Consider the following 21,409-nt stretch of genomic DNA (forward strand, 5'->3'; position numbering starts at 1 on the left):
CCACCGTTGGTGGGGGCTCGTGGCCCCCCCCACTTTTGGGAGGGATCTGGTGCCCTTGCTGTGGGCTGGGGCTAGTGGGGGCTGGCCTGCAGCCAGGGACTGTAGGAGTTATGTAACATGTAGGATACTGTGTTCCAAAACTGTTGGAAGTGAAACTTGTCACCTGATGCAGGGAAGTCTCAGAGCTGACTCAATCAACACTGAGAACAATCGACATCTGTGAATCCAGCCCAACCTCTGTGTTGACAGTCTGGACCAGATGCAGGCTTAAGCATTTACAAAAAAGACAAAAGACCCCCAAGAAAAGTCTCTAAGTAGGGGACATCCTGGCTTAGAGACAATAGTCTGTAACTGTATAAGAGAAGGAGAAGGGGCACATTATGGAGGAAACACTCTCTCAGCAGATGTGTCTCATGAAAGGTGGATCCCAGCTTTCTGGACTGGACAAGCACTGACCATTGGCTTAGAAATACCTTATTAGACAGGAAATAACTTATTAATAAATATAGGCTATAGATTGTGTTCTATGTTTTTCTTCTACGTGTAACCTTATGTTTCAAAACCCTTGAACTTGCTTTTATATGAATCTCTATCTCATGCTATGTTAAATAAACTTCAATTTGGTTTTACTCTAGACATGTCTAAGTACCTTGTGCTAAGGATCATGTTGAACAGAGGTGAAACCAGTGAACTGGGGTGCACTGTTTCCACAGAGGCTGTGGATTGGTGAGTGTCCAGAAGACAAGGGACTGAGGGCACTCAAGTGTAACAAAGTGGGATGTGTAAATTGCTAGGCTGGGAAAGAGTGGGGCTCGTGGACCCTGGAGCAGAGTGCTTGTCTTGCCAGCAGCCAGTAGTTGGGGAGTTTTCTTTGGCGGGCACAGACAAGACTCCCTGCTGCTGTGAGCAGGCAGTAGTAGTGATTCACCCTGGACACCTCAGTTTGTTCCCACAAGTGCCACAATCACCCTCTAGATCAGGGATTGGCAACTTTTGGCCCGCGGCCCGCCAGTGTAAGCCCCCTGGCGGGCCAGGCTGGTTTGTTTACCTGCTGCGTCACAGGTTTGGCCAATCGCAGCTCCCACTGGCCACAGTTCGCTGCTCCAGGGCAATGGGGGCTGCGGGAAGCAGCGGCCAGCACATCCCTCGGCCCACATCACTTCTTGCAGCCCCCATTGGCCTGGAACAGTGAACCGTGGCCAGTGGGAGCTGTGATCGGCCGAACCTGTGGATGCGGCAGGTAAACAAACTGGCCCAGTCCACCAGGGGGCTTACCCTGGTGGGCTGCAGGCCAAAGGCTGCCGATCCTTGCTCTAGGTGTTTATAACAGAAACTGTGTTTTTACATTTCCAGGAATGGTAATGTCTGTTCGGGACACTATAGTTCCACTATCTTGGCCCTCTTTCTTGCTGAGACCACTTTTCTTACTGCAGTACATTACTAGATGGGTGTGGGATTGTGTCAGACACAAAATTTGGAACACTAAGGCAAGTTCATTCCCAAACAAACCCTAAACTATTTTTCTGATCATCATAAGGAAAAGGAGCGTAGATGCTCTTTCGCCTTCCTTCCATTCACCTTAGAGCTCAAGGCAACCCTGCTAAGGAAGCAAGCACTTGACAATCCCTGCTAGCCAGGAATTCCCAATTTAGGCTCTGACGAAGGCAAGGCAGTTGTTGCTTTGCTGTTTGACTCTTTTCCTGACTGTCAATTTTTATTTACTCCATAACTTTCAAAGATTGAAGTTTTCCTGGGGAAAAGTTCTCTGTGTCTCTGAATGCACTATCATAATGTCTAACTCAGACCTTCCCTTTGTTCCCAAGGTCAGGAATCTTGGATTAATCCCTGACTCTGACTTTTTTTTCCCTCCTACATTTCCCTTATCTGTAGATCTGTCTATCTCTGCCTCCCTCCAGCATTGCCAGAATTCTTCCTAGTTTTGGCCTTGACTCCACTGCGATACTTATTCATTCCCCATCATGACTATTACAACTCCCTCCTTCAAGGTCTTTCTAAATCCCTAATCTTCTCTAAATTTCAGGGGTCCAGAAAATCATAGCCCAAGCTAGTCTCTTGGTCCAGAAAGCAGGATTATTTCCCATCCCAGTCCTGCATGCTTTTCAGGGGAGTCCTGTCTACCTCAACATCCATTTTAATATTGCCCACCAGGTATTCAAAGAATTCTTCAAGCATGGGCTCCAGTCAACGTTGGATGACCTTATATGTTCACCTACATGTTCATTCTGCTCCAAATGATTTAGGGGATTAGCAGCTAAGGGGAGGAGGTGGCTGTTTAAAAACAAACACCTCTGCTTTACTTAGAGATTTGAGTACAGTTAATGGGAACAACAGTATCAATGAGGGCCTAAGTACGGCTGCTTGTCAAAGCCCTGTGCAAGAGCACATAGAAGGAAAAGCACTACCCACTTACAATTCCCTGGTGTGCTTTTCCCTTAGAATATCATTCAATGTGAAAGTTTTTAGTATACCAAGCTTCCTTCAGCGCATGGAAACACAGCTGAGTTTCCTTCCCAGAGGAAACTGCAGACCCTGATTGCTATGTGAAAATAATTTATTTTACTAATGAATGCTACATCCATCAGGATTACACCCCCTCCTCCTTCCCCCACACACTTGTTTTTACCAAGTACTCTTAAAGAGTTGTAAAGTTAAAGGCATGACCCTTCCCCCTTAAAATAATCAGTGGGCCTAGGGACATGAGTATGTATGCAATTGGCTGATTCATTGAAAGTGATGCCTTAAGACAGGTAATGAGAAGAAAATCATTGTCCCTCTGAATAATTAGTGGAATGTTCATGAGAATATCCAGGCAGGAACCATGTTAATCCATTTGGCAGGGACACAAAATGAGCTTCTTTACTAGTACAATTCTGTACTATTCCATATCCCAGATCAGGAAGCGAAGTCTATAAATCAGAACAGATGTGCTCCTCTTTGCTGAAGGAAACCGATAACTGTCTCCTGAGAAGGCAGACACATCAAGTGCTCCAGAATGGGATGGCTACTTGGGCCTACAAAGATATGACAATTTGGGGGAAGAAATTCTCTCACCCTTTAAATTTATTGCAATATGAAGGTTAGGACACACAGACCTCAATCAAGCAACCTTTCCTCTGCTGCTGGTATTACATCCCATTACAAAACATTGATTTGCAAATACCTTTGATTTTTCAATGTTCCCTCAAATACATAAAGTTTCCAGATAAAATCCTGGCCCTACTGAAGTCACTGACAAAACTCTAAGTGACTTCTATGGGGCCAGGATTTCACCCCCGATCTCCACAGTGTGCTTCCATTCATGTGAAGCATGGATCCTTATCACAGCACAATGCTGCATCCAGCTTCCCTCTACAGAATTGTTCTGTTTTCATGACAAACTTGGAATCTAGGAGTGTCCTGTCTATGTTATGCACTACTTACCCCATAAGAAAAGGTTTTACAATGCTAATGTTCATAGAAATGTTTATATAAATTTCTCCCAAGCTTCAAGGAAAATAGTTTTGTCTGGATTTAAGTATTCCTCTGATATGCTTGCAGCACAAAACACTGTGGTGCGGTGTTAGTGCACGAAAACCAGATAACGAAATTGACTACAAACAAAAGACTATTTTCATTGGCCAAACTGAATGAAATTCATAAAATAATTAATAATATGTAGTCAAAGGCAAACTAGATTTAAAAAAAAAACTATTTCATATTTTAGAATCTAAAGTGTTGCAGGGGGAAGGAAGTGTATACTTTGTATCCACCCATATGCACCCACTTCTCTCCAACTTTTCTCATAGGGTGAGTCCTCAGCTCATCATGCAGTGTGTGCTATTCCGAAGTGTGTGTTTATCTATCTCCCTAGACCCTCTTACAGTGAAGGTACATCTACACTTACAGCAGCATGCAGAGTGCAGACATTGCACACCTAGGTATAAATAGCGGTGTAAATTATGAGGAATGTTCCCAGCTGCCTCCTCCCACTGGAACCTTTCACTGCTGCGTGTAGCTACCCACTGCAGAGGCAAGCGTGGGGACAGCCTGCCTTTCACTGCAGCACGTAACTACACGTACCCTACATGCTGCCGCAAAGGAAGACAAAACCTTAGAGTAGGCTGGCAGCTCCACAGTCCCCTCCCAACTCTTCTGCAACAACAGTCAAACTCTTACACCGAGCCTGCTCCAACAAGGTAGGTAAGTTTTAAAGAGGAATACACTGGCTCACAGAGGTAAAATGGTTAGCCCCAACTTACAGAATGAGCCAGTGACAAAGCTGGGACTAAAACCCAGCAGGCTGCCATTGAGATCAATACAGTATGGAGAAGACCAGTATGTTAATTTTAGTTTGGGTAACAACTAAGCAAGTTTGCAATTACTACAATACCTACCATCGAAGGTGACATAAGATCTCTAAGCAATGACCAGTTTATTCATGAAGATGCAATGTGTTACCATGGAAATCCCTTCTGTTCCTATGACATTTGCAGTGTGAATGCAGTATTGCCAACGCCAAGCATTCAAATATCATGAGTCAGGCCCCCAAAGCCATGACAGTGGCTTAAAAATCACAAGATTTTAAAAAGTTATATGTTTCAGCTTATTTTTCTTTGCCTTCTGGTTTCTGAATCTTTAGGGTGCACTTGGGTCATGTTTTCAAACTTTTCTCTGCAACAGTGAGAGCTAGGAACTTATTGTTTTCCTTTAAATGAAAGCTGAGATTCTCACATAATTGGAACAGTTTGGAGTTAAGGCTTAAAGAAAAGCTCCAGATTTTGCATGAAGACTCACAATGAAACTGCAGGAGTTGGCAACACTGAGCATCTTCTTAAAGTGTGTGTACTGCTCTCTCAACAGACTAGCCTGTAAATTCAGAACTGTAATGATTTCAGAGAAAACTAAACAAACATGCCCTGGCTTTCTAGAGTTCACAAGAACACAGGAGAGAATTTGAATGAGGTGGCCCTTTTGTTTCTAAGATCAAAGGTTATAATGTGAATTTCTGAGCTTCTTCTATTCTTTAAACGTGACTGGGAAAGGCTTACCCCCCCAGGAAGACAGCCTGACTCTCCCCCGCCCCCCACTTCAATCTCGGACTCTGAAGTCCAGAGTTATCAGAGAAAAAACAAGGGGATATTTTTAGGCTGTTTACAAAGAAAGAACTGTAATCTTTTTAATGTATCTGCCTTCAAATTGTAATGAATAGAGTTAGTGCAAATCACTGCATTCCCATAGTTATGTGGAAAGAGCACTGGTCAGCTCATCAATAGATGTGGTATTTTGCCTGCATTGGTGCTGGCATTCTGGAGAGAACCGGAATGAAAAGGGTGCCTGTGAATACACTGTAGCAGGGCCAGATTCACACACCAGGAGAACACTCGGTCCTCCAGGGTTTTCAGCTCCCAAACACCTCTTCCTCTTATGAGGCTCTTATTCCTCTCTTGTGGTAGGAGCCTCAACCTTCTTCTGTGATAGCAGTTCAAGGTTAGTATTTCAGCACTGTGAACTTCCTTAGATGCCTTCCTTGTAAGTCTCTCATCGCTGTGTCCCATTATTTTCATAAAACAAACAAGCACTCTCCTTGAATTCTTCTTCTTGAGGATGCTGGGTGCCCCTTCTGGACTCTGTCCTGTGCAGGGCGGATCCTCCATGCGAGAGATGGAAGGGTTGCTTTGGCAACAGCTGTGGGATGATTGGTTTTCTCATTTTTCTTCACTGAGTAGTGCCCCACGTGGCAGAGCAGCAGTTACTGATTTTCATCCTAATTTAAAAGGAAATGTACCTCACTATCTCTGCTCCTGGCCCTAACTCTTTGGCCACCAGTGCTCACTGCTTCCGTGCTTGCCAAGCAATGCTCCTCTGGGCTCCTCTGCACTACGTGTTTTGCCATTTTTCCCTGCCAAAGTCAGACACATCCCTGAGACCCACCCTGTTCTTCAACCAGGAGACAGAGCCAGCACCACTGATTGTTTGTTTGGGCTGTTGCAAAGCGAGGGACAATGTAGTGAAGTTGTGTGAATGTGCCATGTCTAATGCCGATTGGAAAATACTGACCACAATTCCTCTTTCACAATCAGCATCTTAAAAATATTTCCATGCTAGTTACTTTCTCACAGTCCAGCATTTTGTGTAAGCAATTGTCTATTCTTGAAGGTCACATGGGTCTAAATGAGTCAACATAGAATGTATCATCCCAAAGTGAGAAATTGCTCGTAGCTGCATATTTGGAAACAAACCTAGTTGAATTGAGACCAGGTGTATGATCAGCTGGTACAGTACAGCCAGAGAGAAGAGGCCTCAGGGTAACCAGAAGCTGCTAGATGTTGTCACTGTATGAAACCAATAAGAGCTTTTTGGGTGCTCGCGGTCTCTGAAAATCAGGACTACTAGAGGTGGGTCGGAGCTGGAACGTTCTAACTCAGTCTGGATCCAAACTTCAGGGACACTAGGTTTCAGTGGATTGGCCCACTTCTTATTATAGATTGAATGCAGGCAGTTCAGAAATGTATGGAGATGTTCTGGAAAAAGACCAGTGCCCAAGTGGAGAAACCAGTCCTCTTTGTTTACTTAACTTTTAAAGGGGAAAACCATCTTTGTATAGTTCATCAAGAGGGACCTGTGTATCTTCTGCATGGGGACTCCTGTTAGCCAGGGCAGGATTCTTTATGAACAACCAAGGGATGGGCTGTGCAGCCAATGCATTATATTGGTCCTTGGGACAGAAGCAAAGCATATCCTGGTTAAAGTTTAGTGTGGACTACAGCAGGAGTACTGTTCAGGTAAGGGTCTGGACACCCCCACTAACTCACAAGGGTATGACTCTTGGGTGATGCTGTATGAGGGCTGGCATGGGGTGAAGTAGGAAGCTCCCTGGATGGTCTTCTCCTCTAGTGCATCAGCACAGCAGGGGACAGGAGTCAGCTCTCAGAGCACAATTTATTGATCCATTCACAATTTCCACTCTCTAAGATTTCGCAGCACTGTTTATACATGAGTGTCCCACACATCATACGATATCAATGCCCAGCTCTAACCACCATAGCAATGCTAGGAAAACTATTCACTAATTCTCTGAGGAAATCAGAGTTCAGGTCCTTACTAGCACAATCCCAGCAAGTGTGAATTGCTGCTCACCTGGCACAACTGTTTCCCTCCACATCCTTCTTAACCACACTCTAATATTTAATGCCATGTAACATCACCACCCAGTGGCCAAAGATATTCATTGCATCTAATATTTATCTAGATATTTTGGTTATCCAATTCACACTTCTATCTAAACTTGGAGAAGAACTGGCAAAAGAATTGAAGGACTTTTATTTCAGTACAGATCACCAGGGCCTGAACTGAGGGAGAGCCAGGAGGAAAAGATGCCCTGTCAAAATTTAAATATCTAATCTACTGTAATTTCATTTTAAAATAGACAACCTTTCCTCCTAGTTGGAGCCCTGATGGTATAATAAAGTGAATGTGGGGAGGAAGGAGAGATCTAGTGGGCTTCCCATCCAAGGATAGTTAGATTGTGTTTAAACATAGATTCATAGATTCATATATATTAAGGTCAGAAGGGACCATTATGATCATCTAGTCTGACCTCCTGCAAAAACAACGCAGGCCACAGAATCTCACCACCCACTCCTATGAAAAACCTCTCACCTATGTCTGAGCTATTGAAGTCCTCAAATTGTGGTTTAAAGACTTCAAGGAGCAGAGAATCCTCCAGCAAGTGACCCGTGCCCCATGCTACAGAGGAAGGCAAAAAACCTCCAGGGCCTCTTCCAACCTGCCTTGGAGGAAAATTCCTTCCTGACCCCAAATATGGCGATCAGCTAAACCCTGAGCATATGAGCAAGATTCACCAGCCAGATACCCAGGAAAGAATTTTCTGTAGTAACTCAGATCCCATCTCATCTAACATCCCATCACAGGCCATTGGGACTATTTACCATGAATATTTAAAGATCAATTAATTGCCAAAATCATGTTATCCCATCATACCATAAGTATGGTAGAACAGTAGAAGAGAAAAGGATCTTCTTATTTCCCTTCCTCTTGTAAATTATTCAGATTTGAGCAGAAGTAGATACTCTTGCCCATTACCCATATGGACATCATTAACACCTCATGATCTTACGTTGCTGATTTGTAAAGGGACCAGATACAGCACTATGAAAACTTAGCTTGTATCATGTCATAAATCAAACTGAACCCCCATGGAAAATCAAGACAAAAATTACTTTGCAAGCCATCTATTTGCCTTAGCATGTGGGGAACGTAGAGGAAATAAATGTGACGGGGCTTAAGGCATATTTTACAGCTTAGATTTCCATGCTGCCAAAGTGTGTTGGGTTTTTTTTTGAGGGGGTACAGGAGGGAGGGAAGGATTGTCATGTATCTGGGTGGATATTCCACTACAGAGGTAGTATATAACAGCTGTCAGGACAAGGAGGGCTTAAGTCAAAGCCCAATGGAAACAATGGATAGTCTGCCATTGACTGTACAGGGCTTTGGAATCAGTCCCTGGTGTGGTGGATAGGTATAATTTTTCCTCAACTTAAATCAAAATTAATGGCAAATGAAGCAACATGGGCACAACTTTCACCTCCTGCTAGTCCAGCAGGGGTTTGAGTGGAACCCTCCTATGTTCAGCAGAACCTAATGATTTATATGAGAAGGAGCAAACCTTGAATATTCTGTTAAATCTTCACTCTTGAGCCCTTCATTCCACAGGTTGGTTCAACTGGCACAACAAAGTGATTTATGGTGAAGGCTTTGGCTTTTCCTCCCCTCGCAAGCTCTCACTGCAGTTTACATTATGGACCAGAATAGTAACAAATATTTGAAACGGCAACTATTTGTAGGAGTTTCTCCTTCTTCAAACATGATCTGAACCTCACGCTGCATGGAGGGGAGCCAGGAGAGAATGCTGCACTAAATGAAGTGGTGCTCGGAGGGTGCTAAATAAATGTAATTTTTCATATCCTGTTAGCTTTTCATATATCATTACTATCAGTTCAAAACCCCTCCACATGGCTGTATTTGTTATAACTCATTCTTTTCTCAAAACAGTGCAATGGAGTAAGGGTTGAAAGTTCTTTTCCCCACAGTTACAACAGAAAGCATAACATATGGAGTGGGTCACTGTCGTCTATAATGCTGAGTGTATTATACAGATCACAACCAACTGACTAGGGTAAGAGGAAGTCTGACCCAACATTTATAACAGTGTTTACAGGACAGAAGTTTCTTTGAATCACTGGGACCACAAGCCACTTCCAAGGGATAAGAATGTTATTTTGTTGGCGGGGATGGGGACCCTATAGTTTTTAACCCTTTGTTAAAACAATCATGCTAAAAAAGAAGAAGAGCATTGATTAGTTCCCCTGATTTCTTCCCTGGGAAGATTTATCACAACATAGTTTTAAATTGAGAACATTTGTGATAATATTATGCAGGAGAGAGTTCTGGCTGTTTTTTGTACTCTCAGCATTGGTTTAACAAGTCATTAATGAGAAGGCCTAATAATACCTGAGGCATGACCAAGGTCAGTTATGATAGCTTACCAGTATCTTTATATTGCACTGAGTAAAGGGAAATGACACTATGAACCATTCTTTAACAGGGTGAGAAATGTATTATGTCTGATTTTCACCATCCTTCTTCAATGTAAGAGGAGTTGACTCACCCTGTGCAGTAACTGATGTTCTTCGAGATGAGTATCCCTGTGGGTGCTCCACTTCAGGTCAAGATGCGTCCCAGTGCCTTCGATTAGAGATTTCTACAGTAGTATCCCTATGGGCTGTGCCTGCCTCTCGAGCTGTCAGTGTTTGAATAGCGTGTACACAGCCTGGGCTCCTCAGTTCCTTCTCTACAACGGAATGAATCACGAATTCCGAAGTAGAGGGGAGGAGGGCGAGTAGTGGAGCACCCACAAGGACACTCATCTTGAAGAATGTCAGTTACTGCCCAGGGTGAGTAACCTCCTCTTCGAGAGAGAGATGCTCCTGTGGGTGCTCCACTTCAGGTGACTGAAAAGCAGTATCCCTTAGGATGGTTGGGACTTCGGATGAGGCAAGAAGGCTGTTGACAAGACAGCTGTACCCAATCTGGTGTCAGATGCTGCAGTGTGGATGAGAGCATAGTGATTAGTGAAGGTAAGGTTCGATGCCCAGGTAGCTGCCTTACATATGTCAGACAGTGGGACATTACGGAGAAAGGCTGTGGAGGTGGAGACAGCTCTGGTAGAGTGTGTTCTAATTGACATAGGAGGTTGTATTTGCCTGAGTTGGTAACAAAGGCATATGCAGTCAGCAATCCATTTGGAAAGTCTCTGTGTAGAGACAGCATTTCCTTGTGAGCCCTGAGTAGTAGAGACAAAAAGTCTGGCGGTTTTCCTAAATGATTTTTTTTCTATCCAGGTAAAAGGATAATGCTCTGCAAACATCAAGAGAGTGCACTGTTGTTTCAAAGGCATTAGTGTGAGGTTTTGGGGAACATGCTGGGAGCTGTATAGGCTCACTGAGGTGAAAGGAAGAGTGTATCTTAGGTAAGAACCTTGGATGGTTCGGAGTGTGACCTTATCACGGAAGAACGTGGTATATGGAGGGTCCGCCATAAACACCCCCATTTCTCCTACTCTTCTGGCAGACGTGATTGCTATGAGGAAGGCGGTCTTCATGGATAGGTGGAGAAGGGAGCAGGTAGCCATCAGTTCAAAGGGTGTATCCATCAGGATTTTGAGGACTAGGTGTAAATCCCAAGGTGCAGCAGGCGGTTTCACATCTGGGTATAAAGTCTGGATACCCTTCAGGAACCTTTTGGTGATTGGATGGGCAAAGACAGTTACATTGTCAAACTTATAGTGGAAGGCGGTGATTGCCACGAGATGGACCTTGAGTGAGCTCGTAGAAAGGCCAGATGTTTTGAGGTGTAACAGGTAATCCATTATCAGTGGGAGTGAAGCAGAAACTGGAGAGGTCTGCTTGTCAGCGCACCAAGATGTGAACCGTTTCCATTTATGCAGGTAGGTAGTGCGCATGTTGTGTGTTCTGCTGTGTACTTGGTCCAAACATGTTAACTCTGCATTAGAGAACCATTGATCAGCCAGGCCCTCAGGTGGAGATGTTGTATGTCGGAGTGAAATAGTAGTCCCCTACGTTGTGATAGGAGGTTGCTGAGTGAGGGAAGGCGAATGTTGACTGACATGCTCAGGAGGAAGGGGTACCACAGTTGTCTGGGCCACGATGGGGCTATGAGAATGATGTTGGCTCTGTCGGTTCATATCTTCTGAATTACTCTGTGCAATAGAGGCATTGGTGGGAACGCATACATGAGAGTTTCGGTCCAAGGGGGCATAAAGGTGTCTCCCCATGAGTGTTTCCCCAGGCCTGCTCTGGAGCAGAATGTCGGGCATTTTTTGTTTGTTGCTGTGGCAAAGAGATCCAGTTGGGGATAACCCCAGGTCTGGAAAATGTTGGAAAGAAGGGTGTCATTGAGTTCCCACTCGTGCTGTATGGGGAACGATCGGCTGAGCTCGTCTGTGGTGGTATTCTGAGAACCTGGCAGGTATGAGGCAGAGATATGGATGTTGTGTTGAAGGCACCAGTTCCAAAGTTTTACTGCCTATGTGCAGAGGGAGTGTAAGCAGGCTCCCCCCGTCTGTTGACACAAAACATGCATGCAGTGTTGTCAGTCATGATTCGAATTCAGTAGTTTTGGATGATGGGAAGGAAATGGAGGCAGGCATTGCGTACAGCCTGGAGCTCTAGCAAATTTATGTGAAGCTTGGTTTCTGAAGTGGCCCAGAGACCCTGAGTGGTGAGGTGGCCGATGTGTGCTCCCCATCCTGTGAGGGATGCATCTGTAGTGATGGTAATTGAAGGGGGATCTTGTCAGAAGGGAATTCCAGTGCAGAGGTTGATGGGAGAGGTCCACCAGAGAAGTGACTCCTTGACTTTCTGGGACATAGTTAGTAACCTATTTAGCCTGTGCTTGTTTGGTTTGTATACCATGGCTAGCCAACCCTGAAGGCATCGCATGTGCAGGTGAGCATTTGTGACCACAAATGTGCAAGCAACCATATGTCCTAAGAGCTGTACAGCGTCTCGGACTGTAGTCTGTGGGCTGGCACATATCTGGGTAATAAGGATGCCCATTGTGTGGAATCTGTCCTGGGGGAGAGATGCAAGACCAGTGGTGGAATTGAAGTGGGTGCCGATGAAGTCGATTTGTTGGGTAGGTTGTAAGGTAGATTTGTTTTTGTTTATTTGCGGGCCCAAGGTGCAGAAGCAGTGAAGGGTTGCAAGAGTTGCATGGTTTGCTTCTAACTGAGTGGGAGACTTGAGGCGACAATCGTCCAGGTAAGGAAATATGAGGATTCCTTTTTTCCTGAGATGTTAGCTAGCACCTTGGAGAAGACACGTGGTGGGTTGGAGAGGCCAAACGGGAGGACTTTGTATTGGTAGTGTTGCTCTGCCACAGCAAACCTGAGGAAACGTCGATGGGCAGGGTGGATAGATACATGGAAATATGTGTCTTGGAGGTCGAGGGTTGAAAACCAATCTCATTGCTTCAGCATCAGAATTATCATTGGGAGAGTAATCATCTGGAATTTCTGTTTCTTGACTAACTTGTTCAAATGTCGAAGATCGAGGATAGGGCGCCAACTGCTGTTTTTCTTTTCTGTCAAGAAGTAGTGGGAGTAAAACCCTCTCCCTCTGTGTTGAGGGGGTACCTCCTTTATTGCTCCGAGATGTATGAGATGTTGTACCTCCAGACAGAGCAATTGTTCGTGAGAGGGGTCCCTGAAGGGGGACGGGGTGGGAGGGTCAGTGGGAGGTAAGGAGAGGAAGGGGATGGCATAACCCAAATTGATAATTTCCAGGACCCATCTGTCCGTAGTGATGGTTTGCCGGTTGGCCAGGAACAGACACAAACAGCGTCCAAAAAAATGGTTGGTTGGAGTTGGCGCTGGAGGGGGTGCGAGGTTTTCTATACCCTCGACCAAGACTTCATATTTGTTTATTTGGGTTAGAAGGGTGGGTCGCCGTTATTTGCAGAGGGCGATGTCATTGGTTCCTGGGCCTATGTGGTTGTTGTTGTTGCGTATCATATTGTCTGAAAGGTGGTGTTGTGCAAAGGTATAGTAAAGCTATCATTGGTATGGCTGATATATATATTGTCTCTTCTTTGAGACAGGTGTTTGGATGCCAAAGGATTGGAGTGTGGCCCATGAGTCCTCCATGGAGTGAAGGACCTCATTGGTTGTAGAGGTGAAGAGCTTGTCTCCATCGAAAGGGAGATCTTTGACCGTATTCTGTATCTCCTTCAGAAAGGAGGAAGAAGCAAGCCATGAGGACCGCTGCGTGGCAATAGCCGTGGCTGTGGATCTGGCCACTGCATCCGCAGCATCGAGGGTGGCTTGAAGAACTGTGTGGGAGATCAATTCGCCCTCGGACACCACTGATTTAAATTGTTGTCGTTTATCCTCTGACGCATCATCAATAAATTGCATTACCTTGGCATAATTTTTGTGGTCATATTTTGCTAAGAGCACTGCATAGTTCACTACTTTAAATTGCAAAGTGGAAGAAGAATACACTTTGCGATCAAACGAGTCCAGTCTCTTGTTATCTTTGTCTGATGGAGTGCAGTGGAAGTGCTGGGATTCGTTTTTCTGATTGGCCACGTTGACCACTAGTGAATTAGGTGAGGGGTGCGTAAATAGAAACTCAGAACCCCTAGATGGGACAAAATATTTGCGGTCCAATCTCTTGCTAGTGGGTGTTATTGTAGCTGGGGTCTGCCAAATAGTTTTAGCAAGTTCCACAATGGCCCATTAATTAGTAGGGCTATTTTGGAAGAGGTCATAGCTTGCAGGATGTCGGAAAGCTCGTGGTGTGTTTCAGGTACCTCCTCCAGGGTAATATTGAGCTCTTCTGCTACTCTGTGAAACAACTCTTGAAAGTGAGCAAGCTCATCAGTAGCGGGAGATGGTGGGGATACCATGGCATCTTGTGGTGTTATTGCTATAGAAGAGGTATGCGGGGCAGTGTCCTCTGTAGGGGTGGTGGCCACTTCAGGTCTTATCTGGGTTTCAGTGTAAGCCGGCAGTGGGGAGGGTCTGACAGCTTTCCTCCTGGCAGCCCGCGGAAGACCTGAGTGTGGTGTGGTGTAGGTCCATGGGCCCCAGTATGGCCATTGCCCCAGGGGAGGGGTGCACAGGTGGTCCCATCCAGGGATTGCCATACCAGTGTGGATAGCCTTGAGAATATGGAGATCGTGCTGAAATGCAACTCCCAGGTGTGGGTAACTGACTCTGGGGAGAGAATTGAGAGGAAAACATCTGGTCATCATATTCCTCTTTCTCTTCCTTGTCTTCAGCCTCCCACACTTCATTGGAGGGGCTTGAAGGGGTAGGGGAGTACTGAAGGTAGGGTGCTAAAGGTCTTGGTGATAGATTGGTGCCGAGAAGAGGAGAGTCAGGAGTATGGGACACCCTTAATTCCTCTGGCTGTAAAAACTGCAGGGGAGCTGAGTGACCAGGACTCAGTGCCGGGGTAGCTGGTGGAGGCAGTCTGCTGGGGCATCTGCTGGTGCACCAAAGGATGTCCCGGGGGCACAAGCTGGCTCCGTGGAGTAGGAGCCCCTGAGGTAGGCACTGCAAGGGAGGCTGGAGACCTCAGGGGGCTCAGTGCTGAGAGCGGCGGCTGTAAAAGCAGTGCCGCAAGATCAAAGGACAGTGCCGCAGCCGCTGCTTGTACTGTCGGCACTGCAGAAGCTCTCGGCACCGTACTGACAAAGGTGGCCGTAGGAGAGCTGAAAGAGGTGGGCAACTGGAAGCCCTGAGCCTCGGCACCATGTAGCGGGGCAGCCATCTCACAGTCGGTGCCTGAGGTGCCTGCCGCGTGGAAGGTGCTGAGCCCCGCAGCCACAGTGAGCAGAGACCAGAGAGCCGGTTTTAACTTTTTCCCCGAGGAACAGCTCCTGAGGGGAGAGGAAGCTGGCCCTTCTTTTGCTTTTCCTTTGCCTCTGGAGGGTGTCACAGAGATTTGCTGGCCAGGGTCAGATGCAGGTCTGAGGGAGTTTTCCAGAGCAGCATTTTAAGCCTGAGCTCCCTGTCCTTGAGGATCCGTGCTTTAAATTTGTTACAGTGGATGCATTTTGGGGGTACACGAGACTCCCCCAGACAGCGTACGCACTGTGAATGCCCATCCGAGATGGGGATGGCATCCTTACAGGAAGCGCATCTCCTGAAGCCTGGGGAGCCAGGCATGTCTGAAACCACGGAGGTTTTTTTTTAGATTTTTTCTTTTTTTTTTCCTTTAAGAAATAAATGCAACAGCTAATGTAACTTATCTAAGTAGGAACTCTAATGACTGAAACTATCTAACTAAACTGAGAAACAAACTAACTAGCTAGTCTCGAAGAGCACTGCTGAACTCCGTCTCTCGCCGGCGAGGGTAGAGAAGGAACTGAGGAGCCCAGGCTGTGCACACGCTATTCAAACACTGACAGCTCGAGAGGCAGGCACAGTGCGTGCGCAGCCCGTAGGGGAACTGCTGTGGAAATCTCCGATCGAAGGCACTGGGACGCATCTTGACCTGAAGTGGAGCACCCACAGGGACATCTCTCGAAGAAGAACCTAAACTATCAAACATGCTCAGTTGATCACAGGATCAAAAACATTTTACATTTACTGTCTATATGGCCCTTAATCCCAAGTCACTTTACCAACAACTGTCTATGCATCCTACACCACCTCTTGAGTGGCAACCACATACTTTTAGGGTGCACAACAGAGCAGGGTGGACATCTTTGGTCAAACATACTATGAGAAAACCCACACTGATATAAGAGTTTCCATGGGATTAGAAATAGACTCAGGAGAGAGATCTGGAATTTGAAAACCCCACTGAGGGGTGTTTGGAGGCAGGTTCGTAATTCTTCCCTCTCTCTAAATGTCTATGGAGAACAGACATGACTTGGGTTTGAAGGTCACATCTGAAAGATCCAGATACAATGAACAGCATGGAATTGTGTTCTCCTTGGAAGAGACGAGCTATTCCTGAAGGGATTTGAACCCACTGACTTTAGGAGTGTCAGACATGATGTTTAGACCCAACTTCTTGCTAATATTTAAAGAGTTTTAAACAATTTTGTTTAATGTTTTTTTAATCCACATGGCTTTAGGCTCACTGCAATTATAAGCATCATTAGACAAAAAGTTACTACTTTTATTCTAAGCAAACACACTACTATGTTGCAATTGATGTCACAGCTTTTTTCATGTATTTGAGTAATTGGAAACTGAAAATCACAGTGAGCTTTAGTCCTGATATCTGCTAACACTAACATGCTGCAATGAAAACAACATGCCTCAAGCCTGCACTTACTTTCTACACATTTTAAAGTCGAGACTATTAAAGCCTGAATCTATCCTCATGTGTGCGTGCCCCTTTAAAAGAAACTAGGAACTGTTGACCCGAAAGGTTTTGTTCAAAAAAAAGCTTAAGCATCAAATCCCAAGTGTTCTGAGCCCAGGGGTCTTGCGTCTACTTTCTGTCAGCACAGCCAGCACCCTATACCGGAAACCTACTGACCGCTATGCTTACCTACCTGCCTCAAGCTTCCATCCAGACCACACCACACGATCCATTGTCTACAGCCAAGCTCTACGATACAATCACATTTGCTCCAACCTCTCAGACAGAGACAAACACCTACAAGATCTCTATCAAGCATTCTGACAACTACAATACTCACCTGCTAAAGTGAAGAAACAGACTGACAGAGCCAGAAGAGTACCAAGAAGTTACCTACTACAGGACAGGCCCAACAAAGAAAATAACAGAACGCCACTAGCCATCACCTTCAGCCCCCAACTAAAACCTCTCCAGCGCATCATCAAGGATCTACAACCTATCCTGAAGGATGACCCATCACTCTCACAGATCTTGGGAGACAGGCAAGTCCTTACTTACAGACAGCCCTCCAACCTGAAGCAAATACTCACCAGCAACCACACACCACACAAAAAAAAACACAACTCAGGAACCTATCCTTGAAACAAAGCCCGTTGCCAACTGTATCCACATATCCATTCAGGGGACACCATCATAGGGCCTAATCACATCAGCCACACTTTTAGAGGCTCGTTCACCTGCACATCTACCAACGTGATATATGCCATCATGTGCTAGCAATGCCCCTCTGCCATGTACATTGGCCAAACTGGACAGTCTCTATGTAAAAGAATAAATGGACACAAATCAGATGTCAAGAATTATAACATTCAAAAACCAGCCGGAGAACACTTCAGTTTCTCTGGTCACTCGATTACAGACCTAAAAGTGGCAATTCTTCAACAAAAAAACTTCAGAAACAGACTCCAATGAGAGACTGCTGAATTGGAATTAATTTGCAAACTGGATACAGTTAACTTAGGCTTGAATAAAGACTGGGAGTTGATGTGTCATTACACAAAGGAAAACTATTTCCCCATGTTTATTTCTCTCCCCCCACCACCCTCACTGTTCCTCAGATGTTCTTGTCAACTGCTGGAAATGGCCCACCTTGATTATCGCTACAAAAGATTTCTCCCCACCCCGCTCTCCTGCTGGTAATAGCTCACCTTACCTGATCACTCTTGTTACAGTGTGTATGATAACACCCATTGTTTCATGTTCTCTGGGTATATAAAATCACCCCACTGTATTTTCTAATGCATGCATCTGATGAAGTGAGCTGTAGCTCACGAAAGCTTATGCTCAAATAAATTTGTTAGTCTCTAAGGTGCCACAAGTACTCCTTCACTCTGGAGAAAGTGCTCTTTGTTGCTGAGGAAAGCCCTTGTTATTCATTTGTATTTTGTAAATTAATACTCCTAACAATGAGACAATAGAACAGTTAGGCATTGTGCAGGCAGATGCTGCCAAGGTACCTCATTTCCAATCTATTGCACTCCCTGCCATTCTGCATCTCCCCCAAGCAGAGCAGTGCCTAGTTTATGATGCGTACAAATATACCAAAGGCCAAGAGGAGACTTCCACTAATTAATATTAAGATGCTTCTCTTGACCTCTTCCTTAGTAAGAGAGGGGAGACCGTAATGTCCAACATATGATGTTCTATTAAAGGTCATGTTGTGATAGGAATTAGCTTTCAAATGACCTGCCTACCCTCCATCTACTTCAATGAATCATGATGGGAAGCTGGACAGGATAGATTTAGAGAAGTACATGAGCAATTTAAGCTTCAGTAATTTAGAGGAGAGAATTTGGAATGAGAAGAGCCCAGTGTATGTATTTATTTACATAGGGCCTTTCCCAGTCTATGCACCATAAAAGCGACAAGAAACAATGGTTAAAACACCTTCCAACAATAATCCCCCTAATTCAGCCAACACACCCTATTCATCTCCAACAGAAACCTTGAAGTAAAAAATCCCAGGCTTCATCGGAGCAAGGAGGGAGCCCATTCCAAAGTTAAAGACCTGTCACTAAAGTCTCCTGCCACCAGCACCCTGCCATCCAAAGAGATCAGAAGGGAATTTTTTTCTGTACATATATAGTAAAGAAAGAATGATGGTTTTTCTTTGCTGATAGGTTTCCATGACAGATACTGCTACTCACTGTACTTGCTGATTTCCAGGGAAAAGATTGCTCTGTTCACACAGCCCCCTTTTTTATATTTCCAAACTGTAGGTCTAGTTGCAAAGAAGAGATGGAATCTTGCTGAAGATTTCATTCCCTCTCTGTTTGTCACCATTGTAAACCAAACAGATTTAACATGTACAATAGGAAAGTGAGAAGGGAAAGAGAAAAGTTCAGCCATAGGTGAAAAATAATGTGACACCATTCAGAGAGACCAGTCCATAATTTAAGTGGCCAAATTAAACAATACACAATAAGGGCTGCACTGGCCCTCAGATTCCAATGTGCAGGTCTATAAACTCCTTGTGGGGAAGGGACATCTACTCCCAGTTGTCTTGTTTAACTTGGACAGCAAACCTGACATAGCACAGTTGAAGTTTAATATGTTCCTGGACCAGATAACAGCTGGTTGTGCACCTACAACTTACAAGTTATGCACTTACAAGATATAAAGGAGTGACAAACTCCTCATGAGAAATAATGGATGAAGGCCCTCTGATTTCATTAGGAGATTTCCAAACATGATGGCACCTTATTTGTTCTATTTGCCAATGTTTCCTGTTTATTACCTCTGGGCGGTATCACACCCTCAGTTTTTAAGCCAAAATTTAGGCTGCTCCACTGTGCTCCATCCTAGGAAGTTTGTCTTAAAAATCAAAGGGAGTTATAGCCCTAGGTCATTGTCTTATGCCCAGAGATAGTGAGATTGTTTAAAGAAATATATACCAAAGATATTTTTAATTGCCCTTTTTTTCTGCCAGTGCCATACAAAGTAAAGGAAAAATTTTTTTGAAAGGATTTATATTGACTTCATTTCTTGTATCCTTTTCATGCTTTCTAGATATTTCCCACCAGGCTCTTGGTTTCTCATCTGGAAACAGGACCTGATTCGAAGGCCCACTAATGTAGTCTTCAATGGATTTAGGGTCAGGGCCCAAAGTGAGCTCTTCCAGAATTGCTGGTAATAATAATGGGCTTAATTCTGCAGGCCACACCTAGTCAAAGCACCTGTTTACTTCAATAGAAGGACTTTGGAATCAATTTAGCACTGTGATTTTCAAAGGAACCTAAGGGAATTAGCTGCTGGGCCCTTAACTTCTTAAGGCTTTATTGAAAATCACAGCCTAGATTTATAGACTCTTTGGTTCCCCAAAGGAACCCACAGTAGTGGGACATCACAACTCACATCTATAACCGCCCCCCCCAAATCTACCCCAAACTCAGTGTGCTTAAGCCAATAACTTTCACCTCGTTTTGACACAAAACAATAAAATCAGCCCCAATAAGTTTGGCTCAGAAGGCTAGCAAGCTTTTCAAGTAAAAGTAGATGGCATTTCTAGCATATAATGGATTCCAAACCCAGCTATGTTTCACTGGCATTGGGGTTTTGTTGTGAACATCTCACACAGCTCTTTTCATTAATCACTGAGGTAGCAGACATTTTTTTCTTTCCATAATCCCAATCAATAGATGTGTGCAATCACTAAAGGGTTAACATCAGTGGAGCAGCCCTATTGTGTATAAAAGATATATGCTGTATCTTTTATAAACACAGCAGCACTAAAGAGGTGAGCCTCATGCAGTGAGCATCCAAGGAAGTGCTCCTTTCTTTAATACCCCAAACCACAGGAACCTAAAACCAGCCATACAAACCAGTCAGACAAGAGTCCATCTAGCTCAGTATCCTGGATCCAGCATACTAGAGCTTCAGGGGGAATGTACAAAACAGGGCAATTGTAGCAATTATCTTCCACTCCAGGTTTCTGGTAGTCAGAGGTTTAAGGTCATCCTGAGCATGGGGTTGCATCCCTGATCTTCTTGGCTAATAGCCACTGATGGACCTATCCTCCATGAACTTATCCACTTATGCTTTTGGCCATCATAACATGCCATGGCAAAGAGTTGTTTGTTGTGCATTGTGTGAAATCTTAGGGTGCAATCAGATGGAAAAGGAATGTTTGGGATGACAACCAAGCTCGTTGTCACATATGAAGTGTTGGAAGATTTGTTTATGGTCAGAGAAGTATCTGTAGTCATAGGGATTGAGTGAGCCTATTAAACACTATCATGACTGGAGTAGCCATGTAGAGCTGCTCTGGGAGGGGCTAAACCCCATGGTCTATCTCGGTAATGGGCAGAAACAGAAGCCTACATCTGAACATTGCTAATCTTTGGGGTGAGCAGGCTATCTAAAACTCTATCCAGATCTGAACTTGGACCTCAGGCCCATGATTATTGTGAAGCAAAACTGGTGATTTGGGGCGCCTTCCTATGCACAACTGATGAGCTCAGTTTGATATTATGAACTCGACACCTCACTCCACCCCTCAATGTGCAGTAAATCAGCCATTGGCTGACACTGACCCTGTCACCTATTACGCTTCCTGTCTGGAAGAAGCTACAGAACAAACAAATGAAGTCATTAATATTAAGAACTGTGCTCTGGCAGGAAAATGGGTGTGCTAAGGAAGGTGACTGAGCTGGAAGAATCCAGTTATTCCAGATGGTCTGCACAGAAGAGGGTTGGAGGAGTGGAAAAATCCCCAGAAGGGGAACAAACAAACCAGGTGTTAGGACTGGTGTTTAAAAACTCAGATGATGAGAGACTCTGGGAATCACAAAGGGCCATACTTTCTGAGAGAGAGAAGACCATTTGACAGCTGCACTAGCCGAAGCTGGTCAGAAAAAAGAGAATATATGCTCTGGGGAGAAGCCCTGAGCTGGAGGAACAAGGTCCAGGAAAGGGGATTAGAA

The 21,409-nt window shown here is 44.7% G+C and overlaps 1 protein-coding gene and 1 long non-coding RNA gene across 3 annotated transcripts in view; one reads left to right on the plus strand and one right to left on the minus strand.

Annotated features, from left to right (window-relative positions):
- Positions 1-13,452, plus strand: part of LOC142072971 (uncharacterized) — a 54,931-nt gene extending 41,479 nt beyond the window's left edge. The window contains exon 3 of the long non-coding RNA XR_012669606.1: positions 13,201-13,452. This is a non-coding gene — a long non-coding RNA (uncharacterized LOC142072971). The remainder of the gene's footprint in view (positions 1-13,200) is intronic.
- LOC125640968 (rho GTPase-activating protein 7-like) overlaps positions 1-21,409 on the minus strand; it is a 154,305-nt gene that overhangs the window by 125,656 nt on the left and 7,240 nt on the right. The window lies entirely within an intron of this gene.

The sequence above is a fragment of the Caretta caretta genome, chromosome 8 (assembly GCF_965140235.1).
Source record: "Caretta caretta isolate rCarCar2 chromosome 8, rCarCar1.hap1, whole genome shotgun sequence".
NCBI classification, from domain to species: Eukaryota; Metazoa; Chordata; order Testudines; family Cheloniidae; genus Caretta; species Caretta caretta.